Here is a 26,127-nt window from a genome sequence, read left to right on the forward strand (position 1 = left end):
ACCCTCGCGCCTGACTTTCGAGAAATCAGAATTGGGAAATAGCCCATGGCTGGTAAGTTGGATTTTTATTTTTATTTTTTGCTTTTTAGTTGTGCGTACTTCTCTTTCCTTTTTATTTTTACTTTCAAAATGTCAAGGTAGGATCGCTAGGCTTAATTGTGAGTTTGTTTCCTATTTCGGTTCGTTTCTTGAAATGTAGAAGGCTGCCCCAGCTATCTAGAACGAATCTCCAGGATTCAACAGGCAGATTTCTAATGTTGATTGCCTTTGAATTGCTTTAGTTGGCTCCAGTGGGGTTTTTAACCGCTAGTCCTCGACTTCCGACCTACAAGCGAGCCCAGAATTTAGGTTGCTAAGCGAGAACAGTTTCGAAGTGAGTTTTGCCCCATTTCACGAACTTCCTTGCCAGTTGTTAAGTGAGTCACTGCAGTTGTTACGTTAGGGACACGGTTGTTAAGTGGATCTGGCTTCTCCATTGATTTTGCTCGTCGCAAAAGGGGATCACGGGACCCCGGGACGCTGCAACCCGTCATAAATATGAGTCAGTTGTCAAGCATCCGAATGCCAATCACGTGACCATGGGGGTGCTGCAACGGTCGTAAGTGTGAAAAAAACAGTCATCAGTCACTTTTTTCAGTGCCGTTGTAACGTCGAACGGTCACTAAACGAACTGTTGTAAGTTGAGGACTACCTGTGTTATTTTTCTCCTAGCCTGGTCAGCAATTTTTGTATGCTGTCCAGAGTTACATAAGTATGAGTCGGTTAGCCACATATAGGTAGCCCTTGACTTACGACCACAATTGAGCCCATCGTTTCTTGTTGCTAAGCGAGATAGTTGCTCAGTGAGTTTCGCCCCATTTTACGACCTTGCTTGCCACAGTTGTTTTATTTATTTATTTATTTATTTATTTATTTATTTATTTTATTTTATTTTATTTTATTTTATTTTATTTTATTTTATTTTATTTTATTTTATTTTATTTTATTTTATTTTATTTTATTTTATTTTATTTTAAATTTATATACCGCTCTTCTCCCTGAGGACTCAGGGCGGTGTACAGCCAAGATAAAAAACATAGAATACAAATATTAAAAACAATTAAAATATATATAAATTTGGCCCAAAATTAAAAATACAAACCAATTAAAACATTTAAAATTTCTTCTTAAGCCAGCCCGGCTTGCTGGAAAAAGTGGGTTTTAAGGGCACGGCGGAAGGTGCTAAGGTCTTGGATTCTCCTTATCTCTGGGGGCAACTGATTCCAGAGGGTAGGTGCCCCCACAGAGAAGGCCCTCCCCTTGGGGGTCACCAACCTGCATTGATTGGCTGATGGCACCCTGAGGAGGCCCTCTCTGTGGGAGCGCACGGGTCGATGGGAGGTCGTCGGTAGCAGCAGGCGGTCTCGAAGATAGCTAGGCCCGATGCCATGGAGCGCTTTAAAGGTGGTAACCAAAACCTTGAAGCGCACCCGGAAGACCACCGGGAGCCAGTGCAGCTCGCGCAGGAGCGGTGTTACATGGGAGCACCATGCTGCTCCCATCACTACCCGCGCTGCTGCATTCTGGACCAGTTGGAGCCTCCGGGTGCTCTTCAAGGGGAGCCCCACGTAGAGAGCATTGCAGTAGTCAAGGCGAGAGGTGAAGTGAATCAGTGCAATTGTTACCTTAATAAACATGGTTGTTAAGTGAATCTGGCCTCCCCATCGACTTTGCTTGTCTGATGGCCGCAAAAAGCTGACCTCGTGACCCCTGGGACACTGCAACCGTCATAAATATGAGTCAGTTGCCAAGCCTCTGAATTTTAATTGTGCGACCACAGAGACGCTGGAGCGGTCGTAAGTGTGAAAAACGGTTATAAGTCATTTTTTTTTTTCAGCACCGCTGTAACTTTAAACAGGTCCCTAAACGAATGGATGCAAGTCCAGCTCGGCGTTTAAATGTTTTTTGGGGGGGGCTTATTTTTGGGGAAATGCATGAATAGTGTGATCATACATTTTAATACAAATAAGCATAATATTATTACTCATATTTATTACATTTAATTTTCATTGTTTCATATTGTTTAAACATCCCTCATACTACCTAAACCTCACTCTTACTATTACATATATCTTGTTATATTAATATATATATCAGTGGTGAAATCTAAAATTTGTTACTACCGGTTCTGTGGGCGTGGCTTGGGGGGGGTAATGTGATTGGGTGGGCGTGGCCAATTTTTTTTTTTCTTTTAGTTTTAAAACCATTTTTTCTAAAACCTCTTCGTTGAAGAGGTTGTAAAAAAATGCTTTCAAAAGGCTCTGAGGATCCCGGCTGAGTTGCCTGATCGGCAGAGGTTTTTTTTTTTTTTTTTTACTTTTAAAAGCATTTTTTTGGCCAAAGAAGTTGTAGAAAAAATGCTTTTAAAAGTTAAAAAAAAGCCTCTGATGATTGTGCGGCTCAGCTGGGCAAGGGGGGGGGGCAGGGATTTTTGCTACCGGTTCTCCGAACCACCTGCCTCCATCACTACCGGATTGGTCCGAACCGGGAGCATTTCACCCCATATATATATATATATATATGTGTGTGTGTGTGTGTGTGTATATCCAATTATTTCCCTCTTATTTCTATCTCTATTTTCACTTTTTTTTTATGTCACCGTAATATTCAAAGATGTTCCTTTTCTATCTTCCCCCTTCCCCCTGCTTTATTATTCCTATTTCCCTTATTTAGCTCTTCGCATCTGTTTATATTAAAGTTTCATCCTTCATTCTTTCATCGTTCGGCGTTTCAGTATACACTTCTAGTACCAGTCACAATCCTTTAAACATACAGAGTTAATCTACTTAGGTTTTTTTTCCAATCATCCAATCCGTGTGATTCTACTATTAATCCACTCGCTAACATTAAAACATGTTCTTTCATTATCTAACCAGCCCTCTATTCGATCAACTTCTACAGTTGTGACTTTACATTCAAAGTGTTAAGATCTCTGCAGGCAAGGCAGGAAGTCCGTTGGGTTTGACAGGTGGGCTGCCCTTGGGATTTGTGAACCTCAACAACCACAGCAACAGCGAAACAACTTTCCGCTGCCTCGGTGCATCTGTTAACAAGCAACAGCCCGCCGTTTCATGGGTTTTGGGCAGGCCAACCCCTTCTGAAAACTCACTTAGCTGAGCAAAAGTGCAAATTTTTATGTTCGAAGAGAAGAAAAGCAGGTTTGATTTAAAGGTGTGTGTGTGTGTGTGTATGTTGTGTCCACTTTTTTTTTTTTTACAGCTTAAGTCAATGATGGCTAACCTTTTTGCCGTCGCGTGCCAAAAGCGGGCAGAGTGGGGAAATTGCACATGCATGTGCCAACATCCATAATTCAGTGCGCCCCATCCCCTCACGCATGATCCTCCCGCTCTCCCCCCTGCTTTTGGCCCGTGATGGCCCGGTGGGCCCAGTGGGCCCATTTTTTTGCCCTCCCCAGGCTCCAGAGGCTTTCTAGGAGCCTGGGGAGGGCAAAAACAGCCTTCCCCAGTCCCCCCGGAGGCCCGGAAGCATCCCGTTTCCTGACTTCCGGTGGGCTCAGAAGGCCTGAGGTAGGACAACGCTCGTGTGCCCACAGATATGGCTCCGTGTGCCATCTGTGGCACCCATGCCATAGGTTCGCCATCACGGGCTTAAGTAATTGATCCCAGGTTATCCAATTGCAGCTGAGCCCAAAATTTCCATTGCTAATCGAGACAGTGATTTATTTTATTTATTTATTTATTTATTTATTTATTTATTTATTTATTTATTTATTTATTTATTGCGATTTATATGCCGCCTTTCTCCCTAGGGACTCAAGGCAGCTTACAAAATGACAACTTCAATACAAATCACAATACAATACCAAATTAAAATCAGTAACCCAATTAAAAAACGATTTAAAATTATACCAGTGTACCCCCAAACGGATCAGTTTAATTGGCGGAAGAGCCACGTCTTCACCTCGCGACGGAAGGAAAGAAGGTCGGGGGCTGTCCTGAGCTCAGTGGGCAATCCATTCCAGAGGGTCGGGCTCCCACAGAGAACACCCTCCCCCTGGGGGTCGTCAGCCGACATTGTTTGGCCGACGGCACCCTGAGGAGGCCGACTCTGTGAGAGCGCACAGGACGATGGGAGAACGGCTGGAGATGGTCCTGCAAGTACCCCGGGCCTAGGCAAGTACCCCGGGCCTAAGTGATGAAGTTTTGTCCCATTTTACGACCTTTCCTGCCACAGGGGGGTTCAGGGAATCACTGCCATTGTTAAGTAAGTAACCTGGTTGTTAAGTGAATCTGTCTTCCTTCCTCCTTGAGTTTGCTGAAAAATGGGATCGCACGATCCCGGGACACCGCAACCGTCATAAATATGAGTCAGTTGCCAAGCGTCTGAATTTTGATCGTCTGACCACGGGGATGCCGCAGTGGTCATAAGTGTGAAAAATGGTCATAAGTCACTTTTTCAGTGCCATTGTAACTTCGGAACAGTCACTAAATGTACCTCGATCCTAGTTTCACTCTAAGCACCTTCATGCAGTCCTGTGCAGGGCGCAATCTCTAATCTCTGCAAGTCTGCTGAACAAAACTCTGCATTGGCGACAGGAAGAGCATCCGCCCCTTAAAACACTCTGATAGCTCCATTCAGTTGCCCAGACTTTACCCCGCAACCGATTATGGGGTTGTTAAATGATGATGAGTGAAGGGGGGGAAAAAAAACCCCTTTTCTTTGCAGCTTAGAGTGGCAGAATGGCGGGGGACACCGAGGACCTTAATACAATTCAGAATCAACATTATTTTATTTTCATCCTGAGTTGGCGTTGCTTCATGTTAGCGGTGCCGTTGAGAATTTATTTATTTATTATTTATTTATTCATTTTATTTCTATACCGCCCTTCTCCCGAAGGACTCAGGGCGCTGTACAGCCTGATTAAAAGCACAAAGACAGACAAAATTTAAAAATAATTAAAATTATTAAATAATTGGCTCAATTATAAAACCCCCAAATTTAAAATCCCACATTTAAAACCAATTAAAATCTTTACATTGATAGCCCGGCCTGGCGGAACAACAAGGTTTTGAGGGCACAGCGAAATACCCGGAGATCAGAGATCTTACGCATTTCCGGGGGCAGTTCATTCCAAAGGGCAGGGGCTCCCACAGAGAAGGCCCTCCCCCTGGGTGTCACCAGCCGACATAACTTGGCCGATGGCACCCTGAGGAGACCCTCTCTGTGGGAGCGGACTGGCCGGTGGGAGGCTACTGGTGGCAGAAGACGGTCTCGAAGGTACCCAGGTCCTATGCCATGGAGCGCTTTAAAGGTGGTGACCAACACCTTGAATCGCACCCGGAAGAGAATGGCTTTGTCCGAATTCTATGAGCTTTTAGATAGAGCAATTCTGCAATTCCGCCTTTCTGTTGATCGTGAACCATGGGAAATTAATATTTCTGCTCCTCTTGTACTAGACCAGAGGTCAGCAACTTGCGGCTCTGGAGCCGCATGCGGCTCTTTGGGCCCTCTGCTGTGGCTCCCTGTCAGATGATCCCACCACTGGCTGGCCCCACCCCTCGCCCTCACCTCCCAGTCACTCCTTGCCTGGCCTGAGAAGGTAAGGGCAACGGTGGGGGATGGAGAAGCAGCCAGGGCAGAGACAGAGAGATACAAAGAGAGGGAGAGAGAGAGAGACATAGAGAGATACAGAGAGAGAAGTAGAGAGGAGGAGAGAGAGAGATGTCAAAAGGATTTTGTGGTTCCCGGTGTTTTTTAACAACTGGTTTTCTGTCCTAATGACCGGCTAGCTAGGTGTGGCTGGGTGTATGGGTGTATGTGTGTGTCATGTGACTGGTGGAAGTGAGTGACATCGAGTTGGCCACGCCCACCCAGGTTTTGTGGCTCCCGGTGTTTTCTTTTCTGTGGGACACAGATCCAAAATGGCTCTTTGAGTATTTAAGGTTGCAGTCCCCTATACTAGACCTTTTTCATCATTGTTGGACCGCCTTCTTTGGCTAAACGAAAGGATAAAATCCGGCACGTCTGTAATTTTGTGCTTATTGTGCTGCTCCTTTTCCTCCTCGCTGCTCCGCCACTCCACTTAATGGGTATCCACATCGCCACTTGACAGACTGAGTGCCAATCAAATCTTCCTCCACAGCTTGGTTCCGCCCACTCCATCTGCGCATGCTCAGTCTTTTCACTCAGTCGCTAGTGATCAGACTAGAGTGCCTTTATCTCTTGCCAAATATTTTTTTGTCCGAGTCCATAAATAACGGTAGGGATTTGAGCAGGAAATAACTTCTTTTCGATGGCTGCCTAGTACTGGCATTAATAATGTAAAAATCAGGTTCTTGGCGTTCCGTTTGAGAGAGAACAGGAGTTACACTGGCTAGCAAATGGATTTTTTTTTTTAAATTTGATTTATATGCCACCCTTCTCCGGAGACTCAGGGCGGCTTACAAATTGCAGGCAGCTGTGTTAATAACAGGGTGCATTAAACCACTGTACTACCAAGGCTCCTTGGATTCCAGTCTTATTATTATTTTTTCTTAAACCAGAAAAATGTGAATGAACGTGGGTGATGGATTTGGGGTCAAGAATAAACTGATCATATCAAACTTATATTTGCCAGACACCTGTCAGGAATAAAAGACCAGATGCACCTGTGAAGGTTCGATTTAACTACTTTATTGCTAAAAGCCTACGTACAGGAATCTTCTCAACTAATGGTCAGCACCTGGTTAAAATTAAATCGGAGCCAATGGCACTCAAGGGTGGTTGGACTTCGTGCTTATGATTGCAAGTAGTCCTTTTTTTTTTTTTTTTTTAATTGATTTATATGCCGCCCTTCTCCGGAGACTCAGGGCGGCTTACAATGCGTTAAGCAATAGCCTTCATACTTTTGTATATTTTATACAAAGTCAGCTTATTGCCCCCACAAACTGGGTCCTCAATTTACCTACCTTAGAAAGGATGGAAGGCTGAGTCAACCTTGAGCCTGGTGAGATTCGAACTTACAGTAATTGCAGGCAGCTGGTGTTAATCACAATGCTATCAGTCTGCTGAGCCACCAGGCCCTTGACTTGCAACCATTCACTTACTGACCGTTCCAAGTTACAACGGGCATTGAAAAAAGGGACTTATGACCGTTTTTCATGCTTACGACCGTTGCAGCCTCCCCGTGGTCACGTGATCGAAATTCAAACGCTTGCCAACGGGCTCATATTTATGACAGTTTGCAGTGTCCCGGGGTCACGCGATTCCCTTTTGCGACCTTCCGACAAGCAAAGTCAACGGGGAAATCCAGATTCGCTTAACAGCCGTGTGACTAACTTAACAACTGCAGTGTTCCACTTAACAACTGCAGCAAAAAAAAAAAAAAGTCGCGAAATGGGGCAAAACTCCATTTAACAACCTCAGGGCTTTAACCAGCAGAAATTTGGGGCTCAATTGTGGTCGTAAATCGAGGACGACCTGTATTTAAGGATTCTAGGCTGATTCCTGTTTTCACGCCTCCCTCTGGCTCTGGCAGCCCTTCTCCTGCGACACCTCGTTGTTGGCTTTGGGCAAGCAAATGCCAGCGAATTCTCGTCGTGGTGCTTTCTTGCAGGCACTGCGCTTTGCAAAGTAAGGTTAGCAGGTAGATTTCGGTTTGAGATGGAAAAAAATGAGTTGAGTCAGAACGGTAACCCCATTCTTCTGTCACTCACTTAACTGCTGCCTTACTTAGTAATGAAAATTCCGATCCACTTGTGGTTCTAAGTAGAGGACTACCTGTAGAGCAGGTTTGTCAAACTCGCGGACTGTGGGCCAGATGCTGGCCCCGCCCCTGCCCGGTTTAGCAAAGGGGGGAAATGTACCGATACGTCACGTGACGCCTCCGTGATAACGTGACTTTGACACCCCTACTGTAGAGTATTAGCTAAACACCAGCTTAGCCCTAGAAGAGAAGTGGGACTAGAACTCACCCTCTCCTAGTGGTTGACCCAAGTCACCCATCTTGGCTTTTGTGCCTAAGGTGGGACTGGAACTCACCCTCTCCTAGTGATTGGCCTAAAGACACTCAGCTGGCTCTCATGTCTGAAGTGGAACTAGAACTCATTCTCTCCTAGTGATTGTCACAAAGTCACCCAGCTGGCTTTCGTTCCGAAGGAGGGACTAGAACTCACCATCTCCTGGTGATTGGCCCAAAGTCACCCAGCTGGCTTTCATTCTGAAGGAGGGACTAGAATTCACCGTCTCCTGGTGATTGGCCCAAAGTCACCCAGCTGGCTTTCATTCCGAAGGAGAGACTAGAACTCACCATCTCCTGGTGATTGGCCCAAAGTCACCCAGCTGCCTTTCATAGCTAAGGCGGGACTAGAACTCACTGTCTCCTGGTGATTGGCCCAAAGTCACCCAGCTGGCTTTCATTCTGAAGGAGGGACTAGAATTCACCGTCTCCTGGTGATTGGCCCAAAGTCACCCAGCCGGCTTTCATGCCTAAAGCGGAACTAGAACTCACCGTCTCCTGGTGGTTGTCCTAAAGTAACCCAGCCGGCTTTCATTTCTCAGGAGGGACTAGAACTCACTGTCCCCTTGCGATTGGCCCAAGATCACCCAGCTAACTTTCCTCCATAAAGCGAAACTAGAACTCACACTCTGTTGCTTTCTAGCCTGATGCCTTAACCACTAGATCAAGCTCCCTCCCTCTCTCTAGACAGAATTGACACCTTATAGTGATTCATTTCCAACGTTCGTGGCCTTGCCGTTGGCAACACCCTCTAAACATTGAGTGAAGCGCTAGTTAAACACCTAATGACAAGGGGTGTGTCGGTGTGTGGCACTTCTGCTTATCCTAAAATGACACCCAAACACAAACAACGGGCTTTGCCCATTCTCAACTCCTGTGTAAAATATTCCATCATCTCCTGTGACTTTTTTCCTGGGGCATCTTGTTAATAATGGCAAGGATGGGCGGTTAAATCCTTTTATTGTATTTGTTTCCGTTTCAAGCTTTTCATTTGGTGTCTGTCCACTGTATCGTGTTGTATTTATTTGTCCACGTTTGGGCCTTTTGGGTTTCTCTTTTAATGCGCTAGTTCTGGTTTTCACATATATTCAGCGCCGGATGTCCACAATGTGGATGTAAAAGTAGCTTGCAATGATTTTGGTATGAAATAATCAAATTTTCAATGCTTTAGAAGCCTGGCTTATTTATTTATTTATTGATTTGATTTGATTTGATTTGATTTCTATCCCGCCCTACTCCCGAAGGACTCAGGGCGGTGCACAGCCAAAGAATAAAACACATACATACAAAATTTAAAAGTAGGATAAAATCAAATTAAATAATTTTGGCCCCGACAAATTTAAAACCCCAAACTTTTAAAACCAATTTAAAATTGAATGTATAAAATACTAAAAGATATTTAAAAATTAAAAATCTTTTATAAAAGAGGGAGAAAGTTAGGCCAGGCCCGCTTGGTGAAATAAAAAGGTCTTTAGAGCGCGGCGGAAGGTGCGCAGATCCGGGATCCTCCGTATCTCGGGGGGAGCTCGTTCCAGATAGTAGGTGCCCCCACAGAGAAGGCTCTCCCCCTGGGGGCCGCCAGTCGACACTGTTTGGCTGACGGCACCCGGAGGAGCCCCTCTCTATGAGAGCGTACCGGCCAGTGGGAGGCTATTGGTGGTAGTAGGCGGTCCCACAAGTACCCAGGTCCTAAGCCAGGGAGCGCTTTAAAGGTGGTAACCAAAACCTTGAAGCGCACCCGGAAGACCACCGGGAGCCAGTGCAGCTCGCGCAGGAGGGGTGTTACATGGGAACGCCATGTCGCTCCCATTACCACCCGCGCGGCCGCACTCTGCGCCAGTTGGAGCCTCCGGGTGCTCCTCAAGGGGAGCCCCATGTAGAGAGCGTTGCAATATTCCAGGCGGGAGGTGACGAGGGCATGAGTGACCGTGCGTAATGAGTCCCGATCCAGAAAGGGACGCAACTGGCGAATCAGGCGGACCTGATGAAAAATCCTCCCGGTCACGGCCGTCAAGTGCTCTTCTAAAGACAGCTGTGAATCCAGGAGGACGCCCAAGTTGCGAGCCCTCTGATGAAATAATTGCTTACATCAGTTAGAGCCATGATGGCGAACCTATGGCACGGGTTGCCACAAGTGGCACGCAGAGCCCTCGGTGCGGGCACGTGAACCGTCGCCCCAACTCAGCTCTGCCACGCATGCGCCTCCCACCGGCCAGCTGGTTTTGGGGTCTCTGCCACGCATGCGTGGTGAGTGAGGCGCATGTGGGAGACAGGCACGCATGCGTGGGGTGGGGTGCAAGCAGGGGTCATGCGTGCATGCGCATGGGGACGGAGCGTGCATGGGGGGGTCATGCATGCATGGGTGGGGCTCATGGGGGGGTCACTCATGCATTGCATTATGGGTGTGCATGTGTGCACGCTTTCGGCACTCAGTGCAGAAAAGGTTAGCCATCATTGAATTAGAGTATGTAAGTATTTTGTGTTTTAAAAGTGACATGCGTAGGCTCCGGGGCCTGGAGCAGAATTTCTTAAACTGGAACTTAAGATTGTCCCCAAAAAGAGCCTTGGTAGTACAGTGGTCTAAGGCACCCTGTTATTAAGCTGTTTATTAAGACCAGCTGCCTGCAATTACTGCAGGTTCGAATCTCGCCAAGGCTCAAGGTTGACTCAGCCTTCCATCCTTTCTAAGGTAGGTAAATTGAGGACCCGGTTTGTGGGGGCAATAAGCTGACTTTGTATAAATATACAAAAGGATGAAGGCTATTGCTTAACGCATTGTAAGCCGCCCTGAGTCTCCGGAGAAGGGTGGCATATAAATCAAATTAAAAAAAAAAATGAATGGCCTTGAAAAGCTTGTTAAAAAACGATGGGCTCTGTCTATTTAGATTACATTCTTAACAGAAGAAGAGAATGAGAGAGTTGGAAGGGACCTTGGAGGTCTTCTAATCCAACCCACTACTGAAGCAGGAGAACCTCTACTGTTTCAGACAAATGGCTGTCCAATCTCTTCTTAAAAACCTCCAGTGATGGAGCATTTACAATTTGTGGTGGCAAGCAGTTCCGCTGGTTTATTGTCCTAACTGTCAGGAAATTTCCTCCTTAGTTCTAGGTTGCTTCTCTCCTTGATTCATTTGCATCTGCTGCTTCTTGTCCTGCCTTCAGGTGCTTTGGAAAATAGGCTTACTCCCTCTTCTTTTTGGCAACCCCTTATGATCGGGGTGGGGAACAATGTCCCTTTTATGATTTATGGACTTCAACTCTCATGCTGGCTCAGGAATTCTGGGAGTTGAAATCCACAAGTCATAACTATTTCTTTGGAAATGCAATTTATTTGAGACGACACCGAAACCTGACAGGGCCATCATTCCCTACCTATTGGAACCTATTAGATATTGGAACCTATTACTTACCCTGTTTCCCCGAAAACAAGACCTCCCCTGATAATAAGCCCAATCGGGCTTTTGAGCACATGCGCTTAAAATAAGCCTCCCCCCGAAAATAAGCCCTCCCCGAAAATATTTAAACGCAGAGCGGGAAATCAGGTAAGACAGCAAGAGGAGCCCCATTTTCCTCCCTCGCTGCTCCGATATTCCACCGATTGGGAAGGTTCCACTGTCATTGGACTGACTGAGTGCCATTCAAACTTCCTCTACAGGCTGGTCACGCCCCTTTCTTCTGCGCATGTCCAGTCTTTTCACTCAGTTACAGGTGATCAGACTGGTGTGCCTTTTGTTCTTAGATACAATCTGTCAATTTGCCTTAAACGGTAGAGTTTTTAGCTGTTTTTTTGTTCGGAGAGTTGTGGATTTAAAGGGATACAATAATTTAGCGCTGAGCAGCTTCGGCGTTTCCCGGCTGGGGCACCAGCTGTCTTTGATCGTTTTGAAAGAAATACAGAAAGTAGCGCTACACGGCTTCGGCGTTTCCCGGCTGGGGCGCCAGCCGCTTTTGGGCGTTTTTCTGACGCGCCCCAAAATAATAAGACCTCCCCGAAAATAAGGCCAAGTGTTTATTTTGGGGTTCAAAAACATATAAGACAGGATCTTATTTTTGGGGAAACACGGTATTAGATATTGGAACTAGAGGTTGTATTCAACCGGTTTGGACCGGTTCGGGAGAACCGGTAGTGGAGATTGCGGGTGGGCCCATCCACCTGCCCCGGCTCTATGCCGTCTTATTTAGCCTTTTTTTTTTTTTTTTTTTTTTTTTTGAGGCCATGTGCATGCACGGAAGGCTGGGTGCCTGCGTGGAAGGCACATGTGCGCGCAAAGTGCATGCGCAGAAGGTGCGTGCACAAAGCGAGCGTCCGCGCGGATGGCGAACCAGTGGTAAAAAATAAGTGAAACCCACTGTTGATTGAAACACTTACGTTATGAGGTTGTTTATTTTAGGATTTAATTTAATTTGGTTTTAACGGCAGTGCGGATTTCTTATCATTTTCTTGGCGTACCTAGTCCATCACCCAGAACCACGAGATTGTGGTGGGACGTCTTATCTCTCAATCAATGGAGGTCCATAAAATGGGACTTGCTTAATTCTCTCTCTCAAGGTCTGCCTGGCTTTTGGGGTCGGGATTTTTATGGGATGGGACGAAGTTTCTTCTTTGTTCTCAAAATGCCCGAAACCGTCTTTTGTCTTCTAATTAAGTGCAATTTTTCCTTTGGGAGGAAAAGGTTTGTAGTTGCACATCGTAACTCCTGCATTCAATTAGGCGGAAAGTCCAGCTTGCAACAGGTTTAAAAAAGAGAATTTCTCTTGCGTGAGGTAGATGGATATGAAGAGGAGAAAGGTTGATGGATTAGTAATTTCCCTGTTAGGAGAAGACAAGGCATTTATTAACATTATAGGTAGGCCTCAATTTACAACACTTCATTTAGTGACCATTTGAAGTTAGAATGGCCCTGAAAAAAGGGATCATTTTTCACACTTAAGACCATTGCAACATCCCCGTGGTCACATCATCAAAATTCAGACGCTTGATAATTGACTCACAGTTATGACGGTTGCAGTGTCCCCGGGTCGTGTGATCTTTTGCGATCGTCTGACAAGCAAAGTCAGCGGGGAAACCAGATTCACTCCACAACCGTGTCCCTAATTTAACACCTCTGCAGTGATTCACTTTACAACTCTGGCAAGAAAGTGAGGCAAAACTCACTTAAGAAAAACGTTTTGCTTAGCAACAGCAATTGCGGTCGTAACTTTGAGGAATTACCTGTATTTTGCTGAGCAGCGCACAGCGGCCTTAGGATCTTGTAATATAAAGCTTCTCTTTCCAGCTTTGGGTTTTAAAGTTTAAAAAAAAGGCAACTTTGTTTATGGAATCCCTTCCAAAAAAATGTATAAATTGGTAAGCGGGCATATGCCAGTGATTTGCCATATATATATATATATATATATATATATATATATATATATATATATATATATATATATATATATATATATATATATATATATATTAATGGGAAGCCGGTTTTTTAATTGTGGATGAAATTATGTGCAAATAATACCCAGAACAGCATGTCCCACTTAAGGGAAAGGGAGATTAAAGAGCATATAAATTGAGGTAGTAAGAAAATGAATAAATTATAGCCCAGGCGTCTCTGGATAACGTAATAATTTCCTTAGATTTCCTTTGCATGACAACATCTGCGCTGGCCAGCTGTTGCTGAAGGACTGTAACACAACCTTGTTTATCTGTGTCTCTTCGAAGTTGAAGCCTTTTTTTTTTTTAAATTGCCACAGTGATTTTTCTCAAAATTAAATGCCCTTAACAAATTGAGCTCAATGCGATGTCTCTCAAAGAAACGAGAGTGCTAAATACTTCAAGGTGTTAAATACCTGCCGTTGCCCGTGAAGAATATTAATTAATTGCAGTTTTTGTTCGTTACCAGAAATGTCTAAACAGATTTCATATTAGAGTCCGCTGTTAAAAAAATAAGAGCTTGAGGAAATTTGGGGTGAGGCTTTGTAAAGTCAAAACAAAGTTAGCGTATAAACATTTTTCTCCCTTCCTTCCTTCTGTCCCTCCCTCCCATCGTCCTTCATTTCTTCCTTCCCTCTAGTTCTACTTCCTTCCTCCCTCCCTTCTTTCCACTCCTTCCTTCCTTCCCTCTCTTAAAGAATACAGAATAATAGAATTGGAAGGGACCTTCGAGGTCTTCTAGTCCAGCCCCCTGCTCAAGCACGAGACTCTATACCCGTGATGGTGAACCTATGGCACGCGTGCCACAGGTGGCACACGGAGCCATATCGGTGGGCATGCAAGCGTTGCCCTAGCTTAGCGGGAAACGGTCTGTTTCCGGCCTCCGGGGGGGGTGGGGAAAGCCGTTTTCGCTTCCCCAGGTTCCTAGAAAGGCTCTGGAGCCTGGGGAGGGCGAAACAATGGGCCTACCGAGCCCACCGTGCCATCACATGCGAAAAGCGGGGTGAGTGCGGGGGTCACGCGTGCATGTGTGGGGGGGCGGGGCACAATGAATTATGGGTGTGGGCACGTGCATGCGCGACCCTCCCACACTCCCCCTGCTTTTAGCACGCAACGGCAAAAAGGTTAGCCATCACTGCCCTATACCATCTTAGACAAATGGCTGTCCAGTCTCTTCTTAACCCCCCGTCCCCCAGTAATGTAGCAGTCACAACATCTGGTGGCAAGCTGTTCCACTGGTTAATTGTCCTCACAGTTAGGAAGTTTCTCCTTAATTCCAGGTTGCTTCTCTCCTTGATCAGTTTACATCCTTTGCTGCTTCTCCTGCCTTCAGGTACTTTGGAGAATAATTTGACCCCCCTTCTTTGTGGCAACCGCTCAAATACTGAAACGCTGCTATCATGTCCCCCTTAGTCCTTCTTTTTTCTAGACTAGCCAAACCCAATTCCTGCAACCGTTCTTCATATGTTTTAGTTTCCAGGCCTTTAGTAGTTGCTCTTCTCCGCGCTTTTTCCAAAGTCTCAACATTTTCATAACGGGGTGACCAAAACTGGATGCGGTATTCCAGGTGTGGTCTTACTAAGGTTTTATAAAGCGGTACCAGAGGTGGTGTTCAGCCAGTTCGTACCGGTTCGGGCAAACCGTTAGCGGCAACTGTGCCTGCCCGCCCGCCCGAACGTAATGCCGTCCTATTAAGCCACATTTTCGAGGCTGGGCAAATGCACGGAAGACGCGTGCGTGAGCAAAGCACATGCGAGGAAGGCCGGGTGCATGCACGGAATGCGCTCGTGTGTGCAAAGCGAGCTCGCACGCGGACGGCAAACCAGTAGTAAGCATATGTGGAACCCACCGCTAGAGCGGTACTAATACTTCTCATGATTTTAACTGTATCCCTCTGTTTATGCAACCAAGGATTGCATTCACTTTTTTGGCTGCCACTGCACACCGCTGACTCATGTTTTAAGCAATTGTCCATTAGGGCTCCAAGATCCCTCTCACAGTTAACTGCCTTTGAGCCCAGTTTCGCCTAACCTGCTCCTTGTACATTTTGGGTTTTCCCACCTAAGTGTAAAGCCTTTACTTTTTCTTCTTCTTTTTAATGTGCTTGTTTAAGTGGAACCAGCAAAGTAAAACCTACATTTTGCTCTGTTTGATTTGCAGCCCTACTGATTTGAAGATTCGACTTTCACGCAGTTATCCTCCTCAAGAGACAGATTTTGCCAAGAATACGGGGTAAGCAGATCAGACGCTAAGATAATCAGTCTTCAGAAACAACATGGTGCGACCCTGCGATTCCCAAACCGCGTAAAAGTGTAGTAGCTCAGTAATAAAAGATGGGAAACAAAGCAAGCATGTGAATGTTCGTTGTTACGTTTTGCTTGTTTGTTTTTAAATGGATTTATTTAATTCCGTGTCTATGATCGCCCACCTCACTAAGTGACTCTGGGCAGCAAACAGGTTTTAAAGTACTTTCAATTATTATTATTATAATAAAACTAGTTGATAACCCGGCGTTGCCAGGGTATACCAGAGGGAGCCCCCTTGTGGAGTACTGTGAAGCCGTTACCATGGCAACTCCACTGTGCTGTACAGTAGAAGCCATTTTAAGGCACAACAGGCTGTATCTTAACAGAATTTGAATCCAAAATGCACACTATCGTTGTCAAAAGTACTGGGATTTGACAGAATAGAATAATAATAGAATAGAATAAATAGAATAGAATAGAATAGAATAGAATAGAATAGAATAGAATAGAATAGAATAGAATAGAATAGAATAGAATAGAATAGAATAGAATTTTTTATTGGCCAAGTATGATTGGACACACAAGGAATTTGTCTTGGTGCATACGCTCTCAGTGTACATAAAAGAAAAGATATGTTCATCAAGAATCATAAAGTACAACACTTAATGATAGTCATAGGGTACAAATTAGCAATCAGGAAACTATCACAGTGTCAATTCATTCCTTTTCATTTCAGCAGCTCAGGCATTTCAGAGTTATGCTGGAACATATGCACACAGACAAACAGAGACACCCCCCCCAAGGGGTGTTAGAGGTGTCTTACCCCCACAGTATTTCTTTCCAGAGAGTAAGTCATCAAGTTTGGTTGAAATTGCTCGAGGCATTCCAGAGTTATGCTGGAACATACACACACACAGCCATTTATAGATAGATAGATAGATAGATAGATAGATAGATAGATAGATAGATAGATTATTATTTCATTTTTAAAAAAAGGAATAAAAAGGATAGAGTTTTTTTCTGTCTTCTTCTTCGGCCTGCACTAACAATTCACGATTTTAAACTGTGTTCTCCGAATTATAATGGCCCGATGCTTGTGCTTGGTCAAATGAAATGAAGTCCATTTGAACAGGAAGTCAGTACTGAGATTAATCTGGTGTTTTTCTCTAGGAAATGATCAAGGATGTAATAGAATCCATTAGCGCAGAAACATCTTTTAAGGAAAGGAAATGAGTACGCAGACACGACATTGTGTCCTTGTTTGAGCTCTCCTTAACAAGAAAGGAGGCTGCCAGAGTTTCAGTTTTAAGACCTTATTTTGAAATCTTGAAATAAAAGGGAAGATTTAAGAGTCTGAGCATTTTTTGTTCCTTGTACTAAAAAAAATTCTCCCATTGGAGTTTTTTTGTCGGTTGAGTGTTGAGTATGAATGTGAATTGAAACCCTAAAACAGGGTTTCCTCAATCTCGGCGGCTGGAAGATGGGCGGACTTCAACTCCCAGAATTCCCCAGCCAGCCTTGGCAGGCTGGGGAATTCTGGGAGTTGAAGTCCGCCCATCTTCCAGCTGGCCAAGTTTGAGAAACATTGCCCTAATACAGGGATGTCAAACTCAATTTCATTGAGGGCCGCATCAGGGGGGGGTGTGTGCACCCGGGCGTGGCCGATTGGGTGGGTGTGGCCATCTTTGACGCCACTCACTGGGTGTGGCTGACTGGGTGGGCGTGGCCAGCTTGACGCCACTCCCCAAACTGCTGGCATGTTTCCTCTTCACACTGGGTAGCCGTGCTGGCCCGATGTAGACTCTTCACACTGGGTAGATTACATGCAGTTCAGTAATTGCAGAAGGTTTTTTTTTGTTATTATTATTAATTTTCTTAATGCAAACCTGTTCATAAAAACGCAGCTGCTTTGCATTTCCTCTAAGGGGAAATGAGAGTTTCCTTAAATAAATTGACCGTAATGTAATGTATGATAGATTTCCAACAGGAGTAGTAGCCACGGTTTAAGCCTCATTGCGGGGATTGAAAATTCTCACTACTCTACTTACAGATAGTCCTGGACTTAACAACCATTCGTTTAGCGACCGTTCAGAGTTTAGAATGGCGCTGAAAAAAACCGACATGGCCATTTTTCACACTTATGACTATTTTTCAAACTTACGACCGTCGTTGCAGCATCCCCGTGTTCACGTGATCCAAATTCGGGACATTGGGCAACTGTCTCATATTTATGACGGTCGCAGCTTCCCATGGTCACGTGATTTTCCCCCTTTTGCGACCTTCAGACAAGCAAAAGTCAAGGGGGAAGCCGGATTCACTTAACAACCGGGTGGCTGCCTTAAGAACGGCAGCGATTCACTTAACAACTTTTGCAAGAAAGGTCGGAAAACGGGGCAAAACTCAGCCGTCTCGGTTAGCAGTGGTGGATTTTGGACTTGATTGGGGTCGTAAGTCGAGGACTCCTTATACTTATGGGCCGGACCAAATTGTAGACCAGCTATGGACATGGACCAGGGGTGAAATCTAAAATTTGTTACTACCGGTTCTGTGGGCGTGGCTTGGGGGGGTAATGTGACTGGGTGGGCATGGCCATTTTTTTTTTTTTTACTGAGCTTGGATCGTCAGAGGCTTTTAAAAGAAAAAAAATCTCTGGCGATCAGGCAACTCAGCTGGGATCGTCAGAGGCATTTAAAAGAAAAAAAGGGGTATTTTTTCTTTTAAAAGCCTTTGATGATCCCAGTTGAGCCACACGATCATCAGAGGCTTTTTTTTTTTTACTTTTAAAAGCATTTTTTCAGCCGAAGAGGTTGTAGAAAAAATGCTTTTAAAAGTAAAAAAAAAAAGCCTCTGATGATTGTGCGGCTCAGCTGGGAATGGGGAGGGCAGGGATTTTTGCTACCGGTTCTCCGAACCACCCGCCTCCATCGCTACCGGATCGGGTGATCCGGTCCGAACCGGGAGCATTTCACCCCTGACATGGACACACAGTTATTGTGATTTGGAGTTTTGAGATCAGAAGCATGGGAAGGAGTTGTGTTTGTCATCTTTAAAGGGGGCTGGGGATTTGGAAGGGTTAAAAAAAAAACATATGAAGAACGATTGCGGGATTTGGGTTTGGCCAGTCTAGAGAAAAGAAGGACTAGGGGTGACATGATATCAGAGTTTCAATATTTGAGGGGCTGCCCTAAAGAAGAGGGGATCAGCCTATTCTCCAAAGCCCCTGAAGGCAGGACAAGAAGTAATGGATGGAAACTAATCAAGGAGAGAAGCAACCTGGAATTAAGGAGAAACTTCCTATCTGTGAGGACAATTAACCAGTGGAACAACTTGCCACCAGAAGTTATGGGTGCTCCATCACTGGAGGTTTTTAAGAAGAGATGGGACAGCCATTTGTCTGAACTTATAGAGGGCAGGTTGAAATCCACAAGTCTTAAAGTTGCTGAGGTTGGAGAGCCCTGGTATAGTATCTCCTGCTTGAGCAGGGGGCTGGACTAGAAGACCTCAAAGGTTCCCCCCCCCCAGCTCTATTCTATTTTGATTCTCGTTGACACTGTTTGTCTCCTGAAAATCCACCGCGTTCCGCAGACAATAATCTCTGCCCTCCGTCATCCCGGTGGCTACAGAAAAACCTTGGCAGCCTTTGCGTTGGCTAAATCTGTTGTTCGCTGTTCCAAAATTGTTTTGGAATTGATCCAAAACCAGTATAAGGGAAACAATAGCACCGGCTAGATCTTGTGCATCTATTATGGTTTAAAAAAAACAAGCGAACAGCCATAGCCCCAAATAAATGGTTTTAATGCAGGATTCTCTTAAGAGCATCTTCCTGTTATACAGCACTTAGTCTTTCTGTATGTTACTCTTCTGTGGTTTGTGATAGCAGCTACAAGTTCTGGTACAAGTTACTCTTCTGTGGTTTGTGATAGCAGGTACAAGTTTTGCTACAAGTATTTCAGAAGATTGTTCAAGATCTATGTTGGACCTGATCTTTGGGTGTTAAGTGAATTTCGTTGTATGGGTATACTGTGTATACACGTACAATGACAATAAAATGATTATTATCATCATCATTATTACTATTTAATGATTTTAATTAATTTTAACTATGATATTGTACATTTATGTTTTTAATTGGCTGTACACCGCCCCGAGTCCTTCGGGAGGAGGGCGGTATATAAATATTATTATTATTATTATTATTATTATTATTATTATTATTATTATTATTATTATTATTATCTGTATTCATTAAACATGAAACTCAGTCAACTGAACATTCAAAAATGGGTCACAAATACCATTGACTGGTGCTAATGGTTGATACGGGTTGCTGCCAGCGTCCTAGGGATCAACCAAGTACCTTCTTAAGATGTACGACGTTCCGAGTAGCGCAGTTTTTTGCAGTTCCGCTGGTGTTATTGCAGGAAGCTGCAATTTGCTGATGTATGTTATAAAATTCTTGGACATGGTACTTTTTTTTTTATAACATACATCAGAAAAATTGCAGCTTCCTGCAATAATAATAATAACTGAGTTTCATTTTTAATGAATAAAAGAGAATAATAATAATAATAATTCTCTTGTATTCATTAAAAATGAAACTCAGTCAACTGGACATTTAAAAATGTGTCACAAATACCATTGACTGGTGCTAATGGTTGATATGGGTTGCTGCCAGCGTCCTAGGTATCAACCAAGTACCTTCTTAAGAGGTACGATGTTCCGATTAGCGCAGTTTTTTGCAGTTCCGCTGGTGTTATTGCAGGAAGCTGCAACTTGCTGATGTATCTTATAAAATTCTTGGACATGGTACCAAATGCCCCGATGACAATGGGTATCACTGTGACATGTTTCATCCATAGCCGTGTAATTTCGATGGCCAGGTCGCGATATTTCATGATTTTTTCCAGTTCTTTTTCTTCGACCCTGGCATCTCCTGGCACCGCGATGTCAACAAATTGTATGTTTCGGTTTTCGACAACTGTGATATCTGTTGTGTTGTGTTCCAAGTGACGATCCGTCTGTATTCGAAAGTCCCACAAGATCTTCACCTTCTCATTTTCGATAACTTTTTCCACTTTATGTTCCCATGACTTTTTTTCCCCATGATGATGATGATGATGAGGAGGAGGAGGAGGAGGAGGAGGAGGAGGATTCAGAAATACAGGTATCCACGGACTTAAAACCACAGTTGAGCCCAGATTTGATGTTGTTACTGGTGAGAAATTTGTTAAGTGAGCTTTGCCCCATTTTTACGTCCTTTCTTGCCACAATCGTTAAAGTGAATCCTCGCAGTTCTTAAGTGAGTCACACAGTTGTTAAGTGAATTTGGCTTCCCCATTGCTCGTCAGAAGGTCACTAAAGGGATAACGGGCCCCCTGGGACACTGCGACCATCATAAATAGGAGCCAGTTGCCAAGCGTCTGAATTTTGATCCCCTGATTCTGGGATGCTGCAACGGTCCTTAAGTGTGAAAAACGGTCATAAGTCACCCTTTTCAGTGCTGTTATAATTTTGAACGGTCCCTAAATGAACTCGTTGTAAGTCGAGGACTACCTGTGGTAGGGTCTGCTCAGTTACAGGTAGCCCTCGACTTCTGGCCATTCATTTAGCGACCATTCGAAGGTGCTTCGGCTCAAAAAAAGCGACTTTATTTATTTATTTATTTATTTATTTATTTATTTATTTATTTATTTATTTAATTAATTTGTATACCGCCCTTCTCCAACAGGACTCAGGGCGGTGAACAGCCATGGTAAAAACACAACATATAAAATTTAAAAGCAGTTTAAAAACATTAAATAATTTTGGCCATCAATTTAAAATAACCCAGTTAAAACCAATTACAAATTTAAAACTGAAAGGATGGGGTCAAGCCAGCCCGGCTAGATGAAATAGGTGTGTTTTCAGGACCCGACGAAAAGTCCGGAGGTCTGGTATTGTGCGTATCTCTGGGGGTAGGTCGTTCCAGAGGGCAGGTGCCACCACAGAGAAGGCCCTCCCCCTGGGGGTCGCCAGCCGACATTGTCTAGCGGACGGCACCCTGAGGAGTCCCTCTCTGTGCGAGCGAACTGGCCGGTGGGAGGCTATTGGCGGCAGAAGGCGGTCTTGTAGATAGCCTGGCCCTAAGCCATGGAGCGCTTTAAAGGTGGTCACCAACACCTTGAAGCGCACCCGGAAGTCCACCGGAAGCCAGGGCAGCTCGCGCAGGAGAGGTGTCACATGGGAGCGCCCTGTCGCTCCCATAATCCCCCACGCGGCCACATTCTGGACCAACTGGAGCCTCCGGGTGCACCCCAAGGGGAGCCCCAGGTAGAGAGCATTGCAGTAGTCCAGGCGGGAAGTGACGAGTGCCTGAGTGACCGTGCATAGGGAGTCACTTACAGTCGGGGTCCTCGCACTTACAACCTGAGCAGCATGGTCACAGTCACATCATCAAAATTCGGATGCCTGGCAACTGGCGTACCAGATAGCATCAGAGTTCCAAAAGATGCTATCACGTCGGTATTTTTTGCAAAGGGCTGGGCTGGGCCGCTTCGGAAGAAAATGTGACTCCTTTGACTCATGAAAATATCCGGGTTCTCAAGTGCGTAGGCCTGCAAAGTTAAGTACAGGTTACAGCTTAGTGACTGTTCAAAGTTACAAGCAATAACAGTACTGAAAAATGTGACTTATGACTCCTCCTCCTTTCTCCACTCCGAGAATCCTACTCCCTTTTGGCACTGATGCTGTTACCTAGTTGGGTCATGAAATGTCTGTAAGAAAATAACTAAGTTCAGAGAGTACCAAGGACCCCACAATCCTCTCATCTTCCTCCTCCTCCCCCTCCTCCTCCCTGCGAACCCTCCTCCCTTCTAGCATTGATGCTGTTACCTAGTTGGGTCATGAAATGTCTATAAGAAAATAACCAAGTTTAGAGAGCACGGACCCTACAATCTCCTCCTCCTCCTCCTGCTGTCCCCCCTTCCTCCTCCTCCCTGCGAAGCCTACTCCCTTCTAGCACTGATGATGTTACCTAGTTGGGTCATGAAATGTCTGTAAAAAAATAACCAAGTTCAGAGAGCACCAAGGACCCCACAATACCTCTCATCTTCCTCCTCCTCCCCCTCCTCCTCCCTGCGAACCCTCCTCCCTTCTAGCATTGATGCTGTTACCTAGTTGGGTCATGAAATGTCTGTAAGAAAATAACCAAGTTCAGAGAGCACCAAGGACCCTACAATCTCCTCCTCCTCCTCCTGCTGCCCCCCTTCCTCCTCCTCCCTGCGAACCCTCCTCCCTTCTAGCATTGATGCTGTTACCTAGTTGGGTCATGAAATGTCTGTAAGAAAATAACCAAGTCCAGAGAGCACCAAGGAGCAGAGTTCTCAGTCTCACCAAAAAAAAGGGGGGGGGGAATTCCCATTCCCAAAGAAGACAAGCCAAAGGATCAAACATACAGGAAATCCATTTTCATGAGATTTTCTCCTCCTGATTCTGGTGCCCCAACGGATACAGAGAAACAGTTTGTCAAGGCAGATGGAAATTGGTCATCCTCAGGATTTCCATCTGGTGTGCAAAGTGTCTCATTTTAACCGGGGCGCTAACCGGCTGGAAAAGAATAGTTTTCTTGGTGACACAGAGGCTTTGTCATGGAGCATCAGTCTGAATGTCTGGAATTAGAGCAATGCATTTTTCTTTTTCCCAAAGGGAAAGATTCAGTGGTGAGATGCAATTTTTTTTACTACCGGTTCTGTGGGCGTGGCTTGGTGGGCGTGACAGGGGAAGGATACTGCAAAATCCCCATTCCGTCCCCACTCCTGGGCAAAGGATACTGCAAAATCCCCATTCCATCCCCAGTCCTGGGGGAAGGATACTGCAAAATCCCCATTCCCTCCGCACTCCTGGGGAAAGGATACTGCAAAATCCCCATTCCATCCCCAGTCCTGGGGGAAGGATACTGCAAAATCCCCATTCCATCCCCAGTCCTGGGGGAAGAATACTGCGAAATCCCCATTCCCTCCCCACTCCTGGGGAAAGGATACTGCAAAATCCCCATTCCATCCCCAGTCCTGGGGGAAGGATACTGCAAAATCCCCATTTCCTCCCCACTCCTGGGGGAAGAATACTGCGAAATCCCCATTCCCTCCCCACTCCTGGGCAAAGGATACTGCAAAATCCCCATTCCACCCCCAGTCCTGGGGGAAGGATACTGCAAAATCCCCATTTCCTCCCCACTCCTGGGGGAAGAATACTGCGAAATCCCCATTCCCTCCCCACTCCTGGGGGAAGGATACTGCAAAATCCCCATTCCCACCCCACTCCTGGAGAAAGGATACTGCAAAATTTCCATTCCCTCCTCACTCCTGGGGGAAGGATACTGCAAAATCCCCGTTTCCACCCCACTCCTGGGGGAAGGATACTGCAAAATCTCCATTCCCTCCCCATTCCTGGGGAAAGGATATTGCAAAATCCCCATTCCCTCCCCACTCCTGGGCAAAGGATACTGCAAAATCCCCATTCCGTCCCCACTCCTGGGGAAAGGATACTGCAAAATCCCCATTGCATCCCCACTCCTGGAGAAAGGATACTGCAAAATCTCCATTCCCTCCGCACTCCTGGGGGAAGGATACTGCAAAATCTCCATTCCCTCCTCACTCCTGGAGGAAGGATACTGCAAAATCTCCATTCCCTCCTCACTCCTGGAGAAAGGATACTGCAAAATCTCCATTCCTTCCCCACTCCTGGGGGAAGGATACTGCAAAATCCCCATTACCTCCCCATTCCTGGGGAAAGGATATTGCACAATCTCCCTTCCCACTCCACTCTGGGGCCAGCCAGAGGTGGTATTTGCCTGTTCTCCAAAGTACTCAAAATCTCCGCTACCGGTTCTCCAGAACCTGCGGGATTTCACCCCTGGCAAGATTTATTCAAAGATTCTAATCAGACAAACATTGAATAAATAGGTTTTGCAGGATTGGAATACAAAAATTGCCCTATAAAAGAGGACGCTTTCTGTAATACAGGAAGTCCTCCACTTACAACAGTTTGTTTAGTGGCCGTTCATAGTTAACGGCACTGAAGAAAGGGATTTATGACCATTTTTCACACTTACGACCGTTGCAGCATTCCCATGGTCAGGTGATCAAAATTTAGACGCTGACTCGTATTTATGACGGTTGCAGTGTCCTGGGGTCAAGTGATCCCCTTTTGCGATCTTTTGACGAGCAGAATCCATGGGGAAGCCAGATTCACTTAGCAACTGGGTGACTCACTTAACAACTGCAGTGATTCACTTAACAACGGTGGGAAGAAAGGTGGTAAAATGGGGCAAAATTCACTTAACAACTGCTCGCTTAGCGATGGAAATGTGGGGCTCAATGGCAGACATAAGTCAAGGACTACCTGTATATATTTTTAAAGCAAGTCCAAGATTGCATTGATTTTCAAAGAAGGCAAATATATTATGAGTAGCTTTATTTGTTTCTGTATGCTTGTATGGAGGAAATATCAAGATAACCATTGTGGATTTATCCGGTAGAGATATTTAGTTAATGTTACTGTATGTATGTATTGGGGGGGAAAAAAGTGCTTTGAAGTTTATTTTTATTTTTTTATTTATTTTATATCCAATTTATATACCGCCCTTCTCCCTGAGGACTCAGGGCGGTGTACAGCTGAATAAAAACATAAATTACAAACATTAAAATAGTATTAAAAGAATATATATAAATTTGGCCCCATAATTTAAGAACAGTAACAAACCCATTTAAAAATTTAAAAAATTAAGAAAAAAGTTAAGCCAAAAAAGTTAAGTTAACTTTATTGGACCAAAAACTTGGAAGAATCTTTTGGGGATTAATGTATATCTATTAAGCGAATGATGTTGCAGTGTTAACAAAGAAAAAAATTCATTAAGACAGTTCAAATGGTTTTTGTTGGGGCCGTACAGATCTCTGTTTCTTTTTTCTTTCTTTTTTTAATATAATTTTTATTAAAAGAAAATTTTAGCGGGCATTACTACAGAAACTTAAAAGGAAAAGTAGAAAAAAAAGGAAAGATGAAAGAATTTAAAAAAAGAGAGAGAGATCTAACAAAGTAACTTCCAATCTCTGCCGCAATTACAAACATAGCCATTCCCATATGCAGTTCTTAAGTGAATTTGGGTTCTCCAATGACTTTTTTTGCTTGTCGGAAGGGGATCATGTGACCCCGGGACGCTCAACTGTCATAAGTACCTGCCAGTTGCCAAGCGTCTGAATTTTGATCATGTGACATGGGGATGCTGCAACGGTCCTAAGTGTGGAAAACAGTCATAAGTCCTTGTTTTCAGTGCCTGTAGCTTCGAACGGTCATTAAACAAATGGTTGCAAGCCGAGAACTCCCTGTAGTTGAGGTTCCGGAAACTAGCTTGGATGGCAAATCGGTGATTGGTTTTGGAAATAATTGGGTCACCAAACTTCTGCAGGCCCAGTAGAAAAGTTCAC

The 26,127-nt window shown here is 44.8% G+C and overlaps 1 protein-coding gene across 4 annotated transcripts in view; it reads left to right on the forward strand.

Moving 5' to 3' along the window:
• PTPRA (protein tyrosine phosphatase receptor type A) overlaps nt 1-26,127 on the forward strand; it is a 138,220-nt gene that overhangs the window by 35,306 nt on the left and 76,787 nt on the right. For all 4 annotated transcript variants that reach the window (XM_070949061.1, XM_070949064.1, XM_070949065.1 and 1 more), the window contains exon 2: nt 15,582-15,653. The gene's annotated coding sequence lies outside the window, so the exon portion shown is untranslated. The remainder of the gene's footprint in view (nt 1-15,581; nt 15,654-26,127) is intronic.

Source organism: Pituophis catenifer, unplaced genomic scaffold (assembly GCF_029215685.1).
Source record: "Pituophis catenifer annectens isolate HBS135680 unplaced genomic scaffold, rPitCat1.0.hap2 SCAF_8, whole genome shotgun sequence".
Taxonomy (NCBI): Eukaryota; Metazoa; Chordata; class Lepidosauria; order Squamata; family Colubridae; genus Pituophis; species Pituophis catenifer.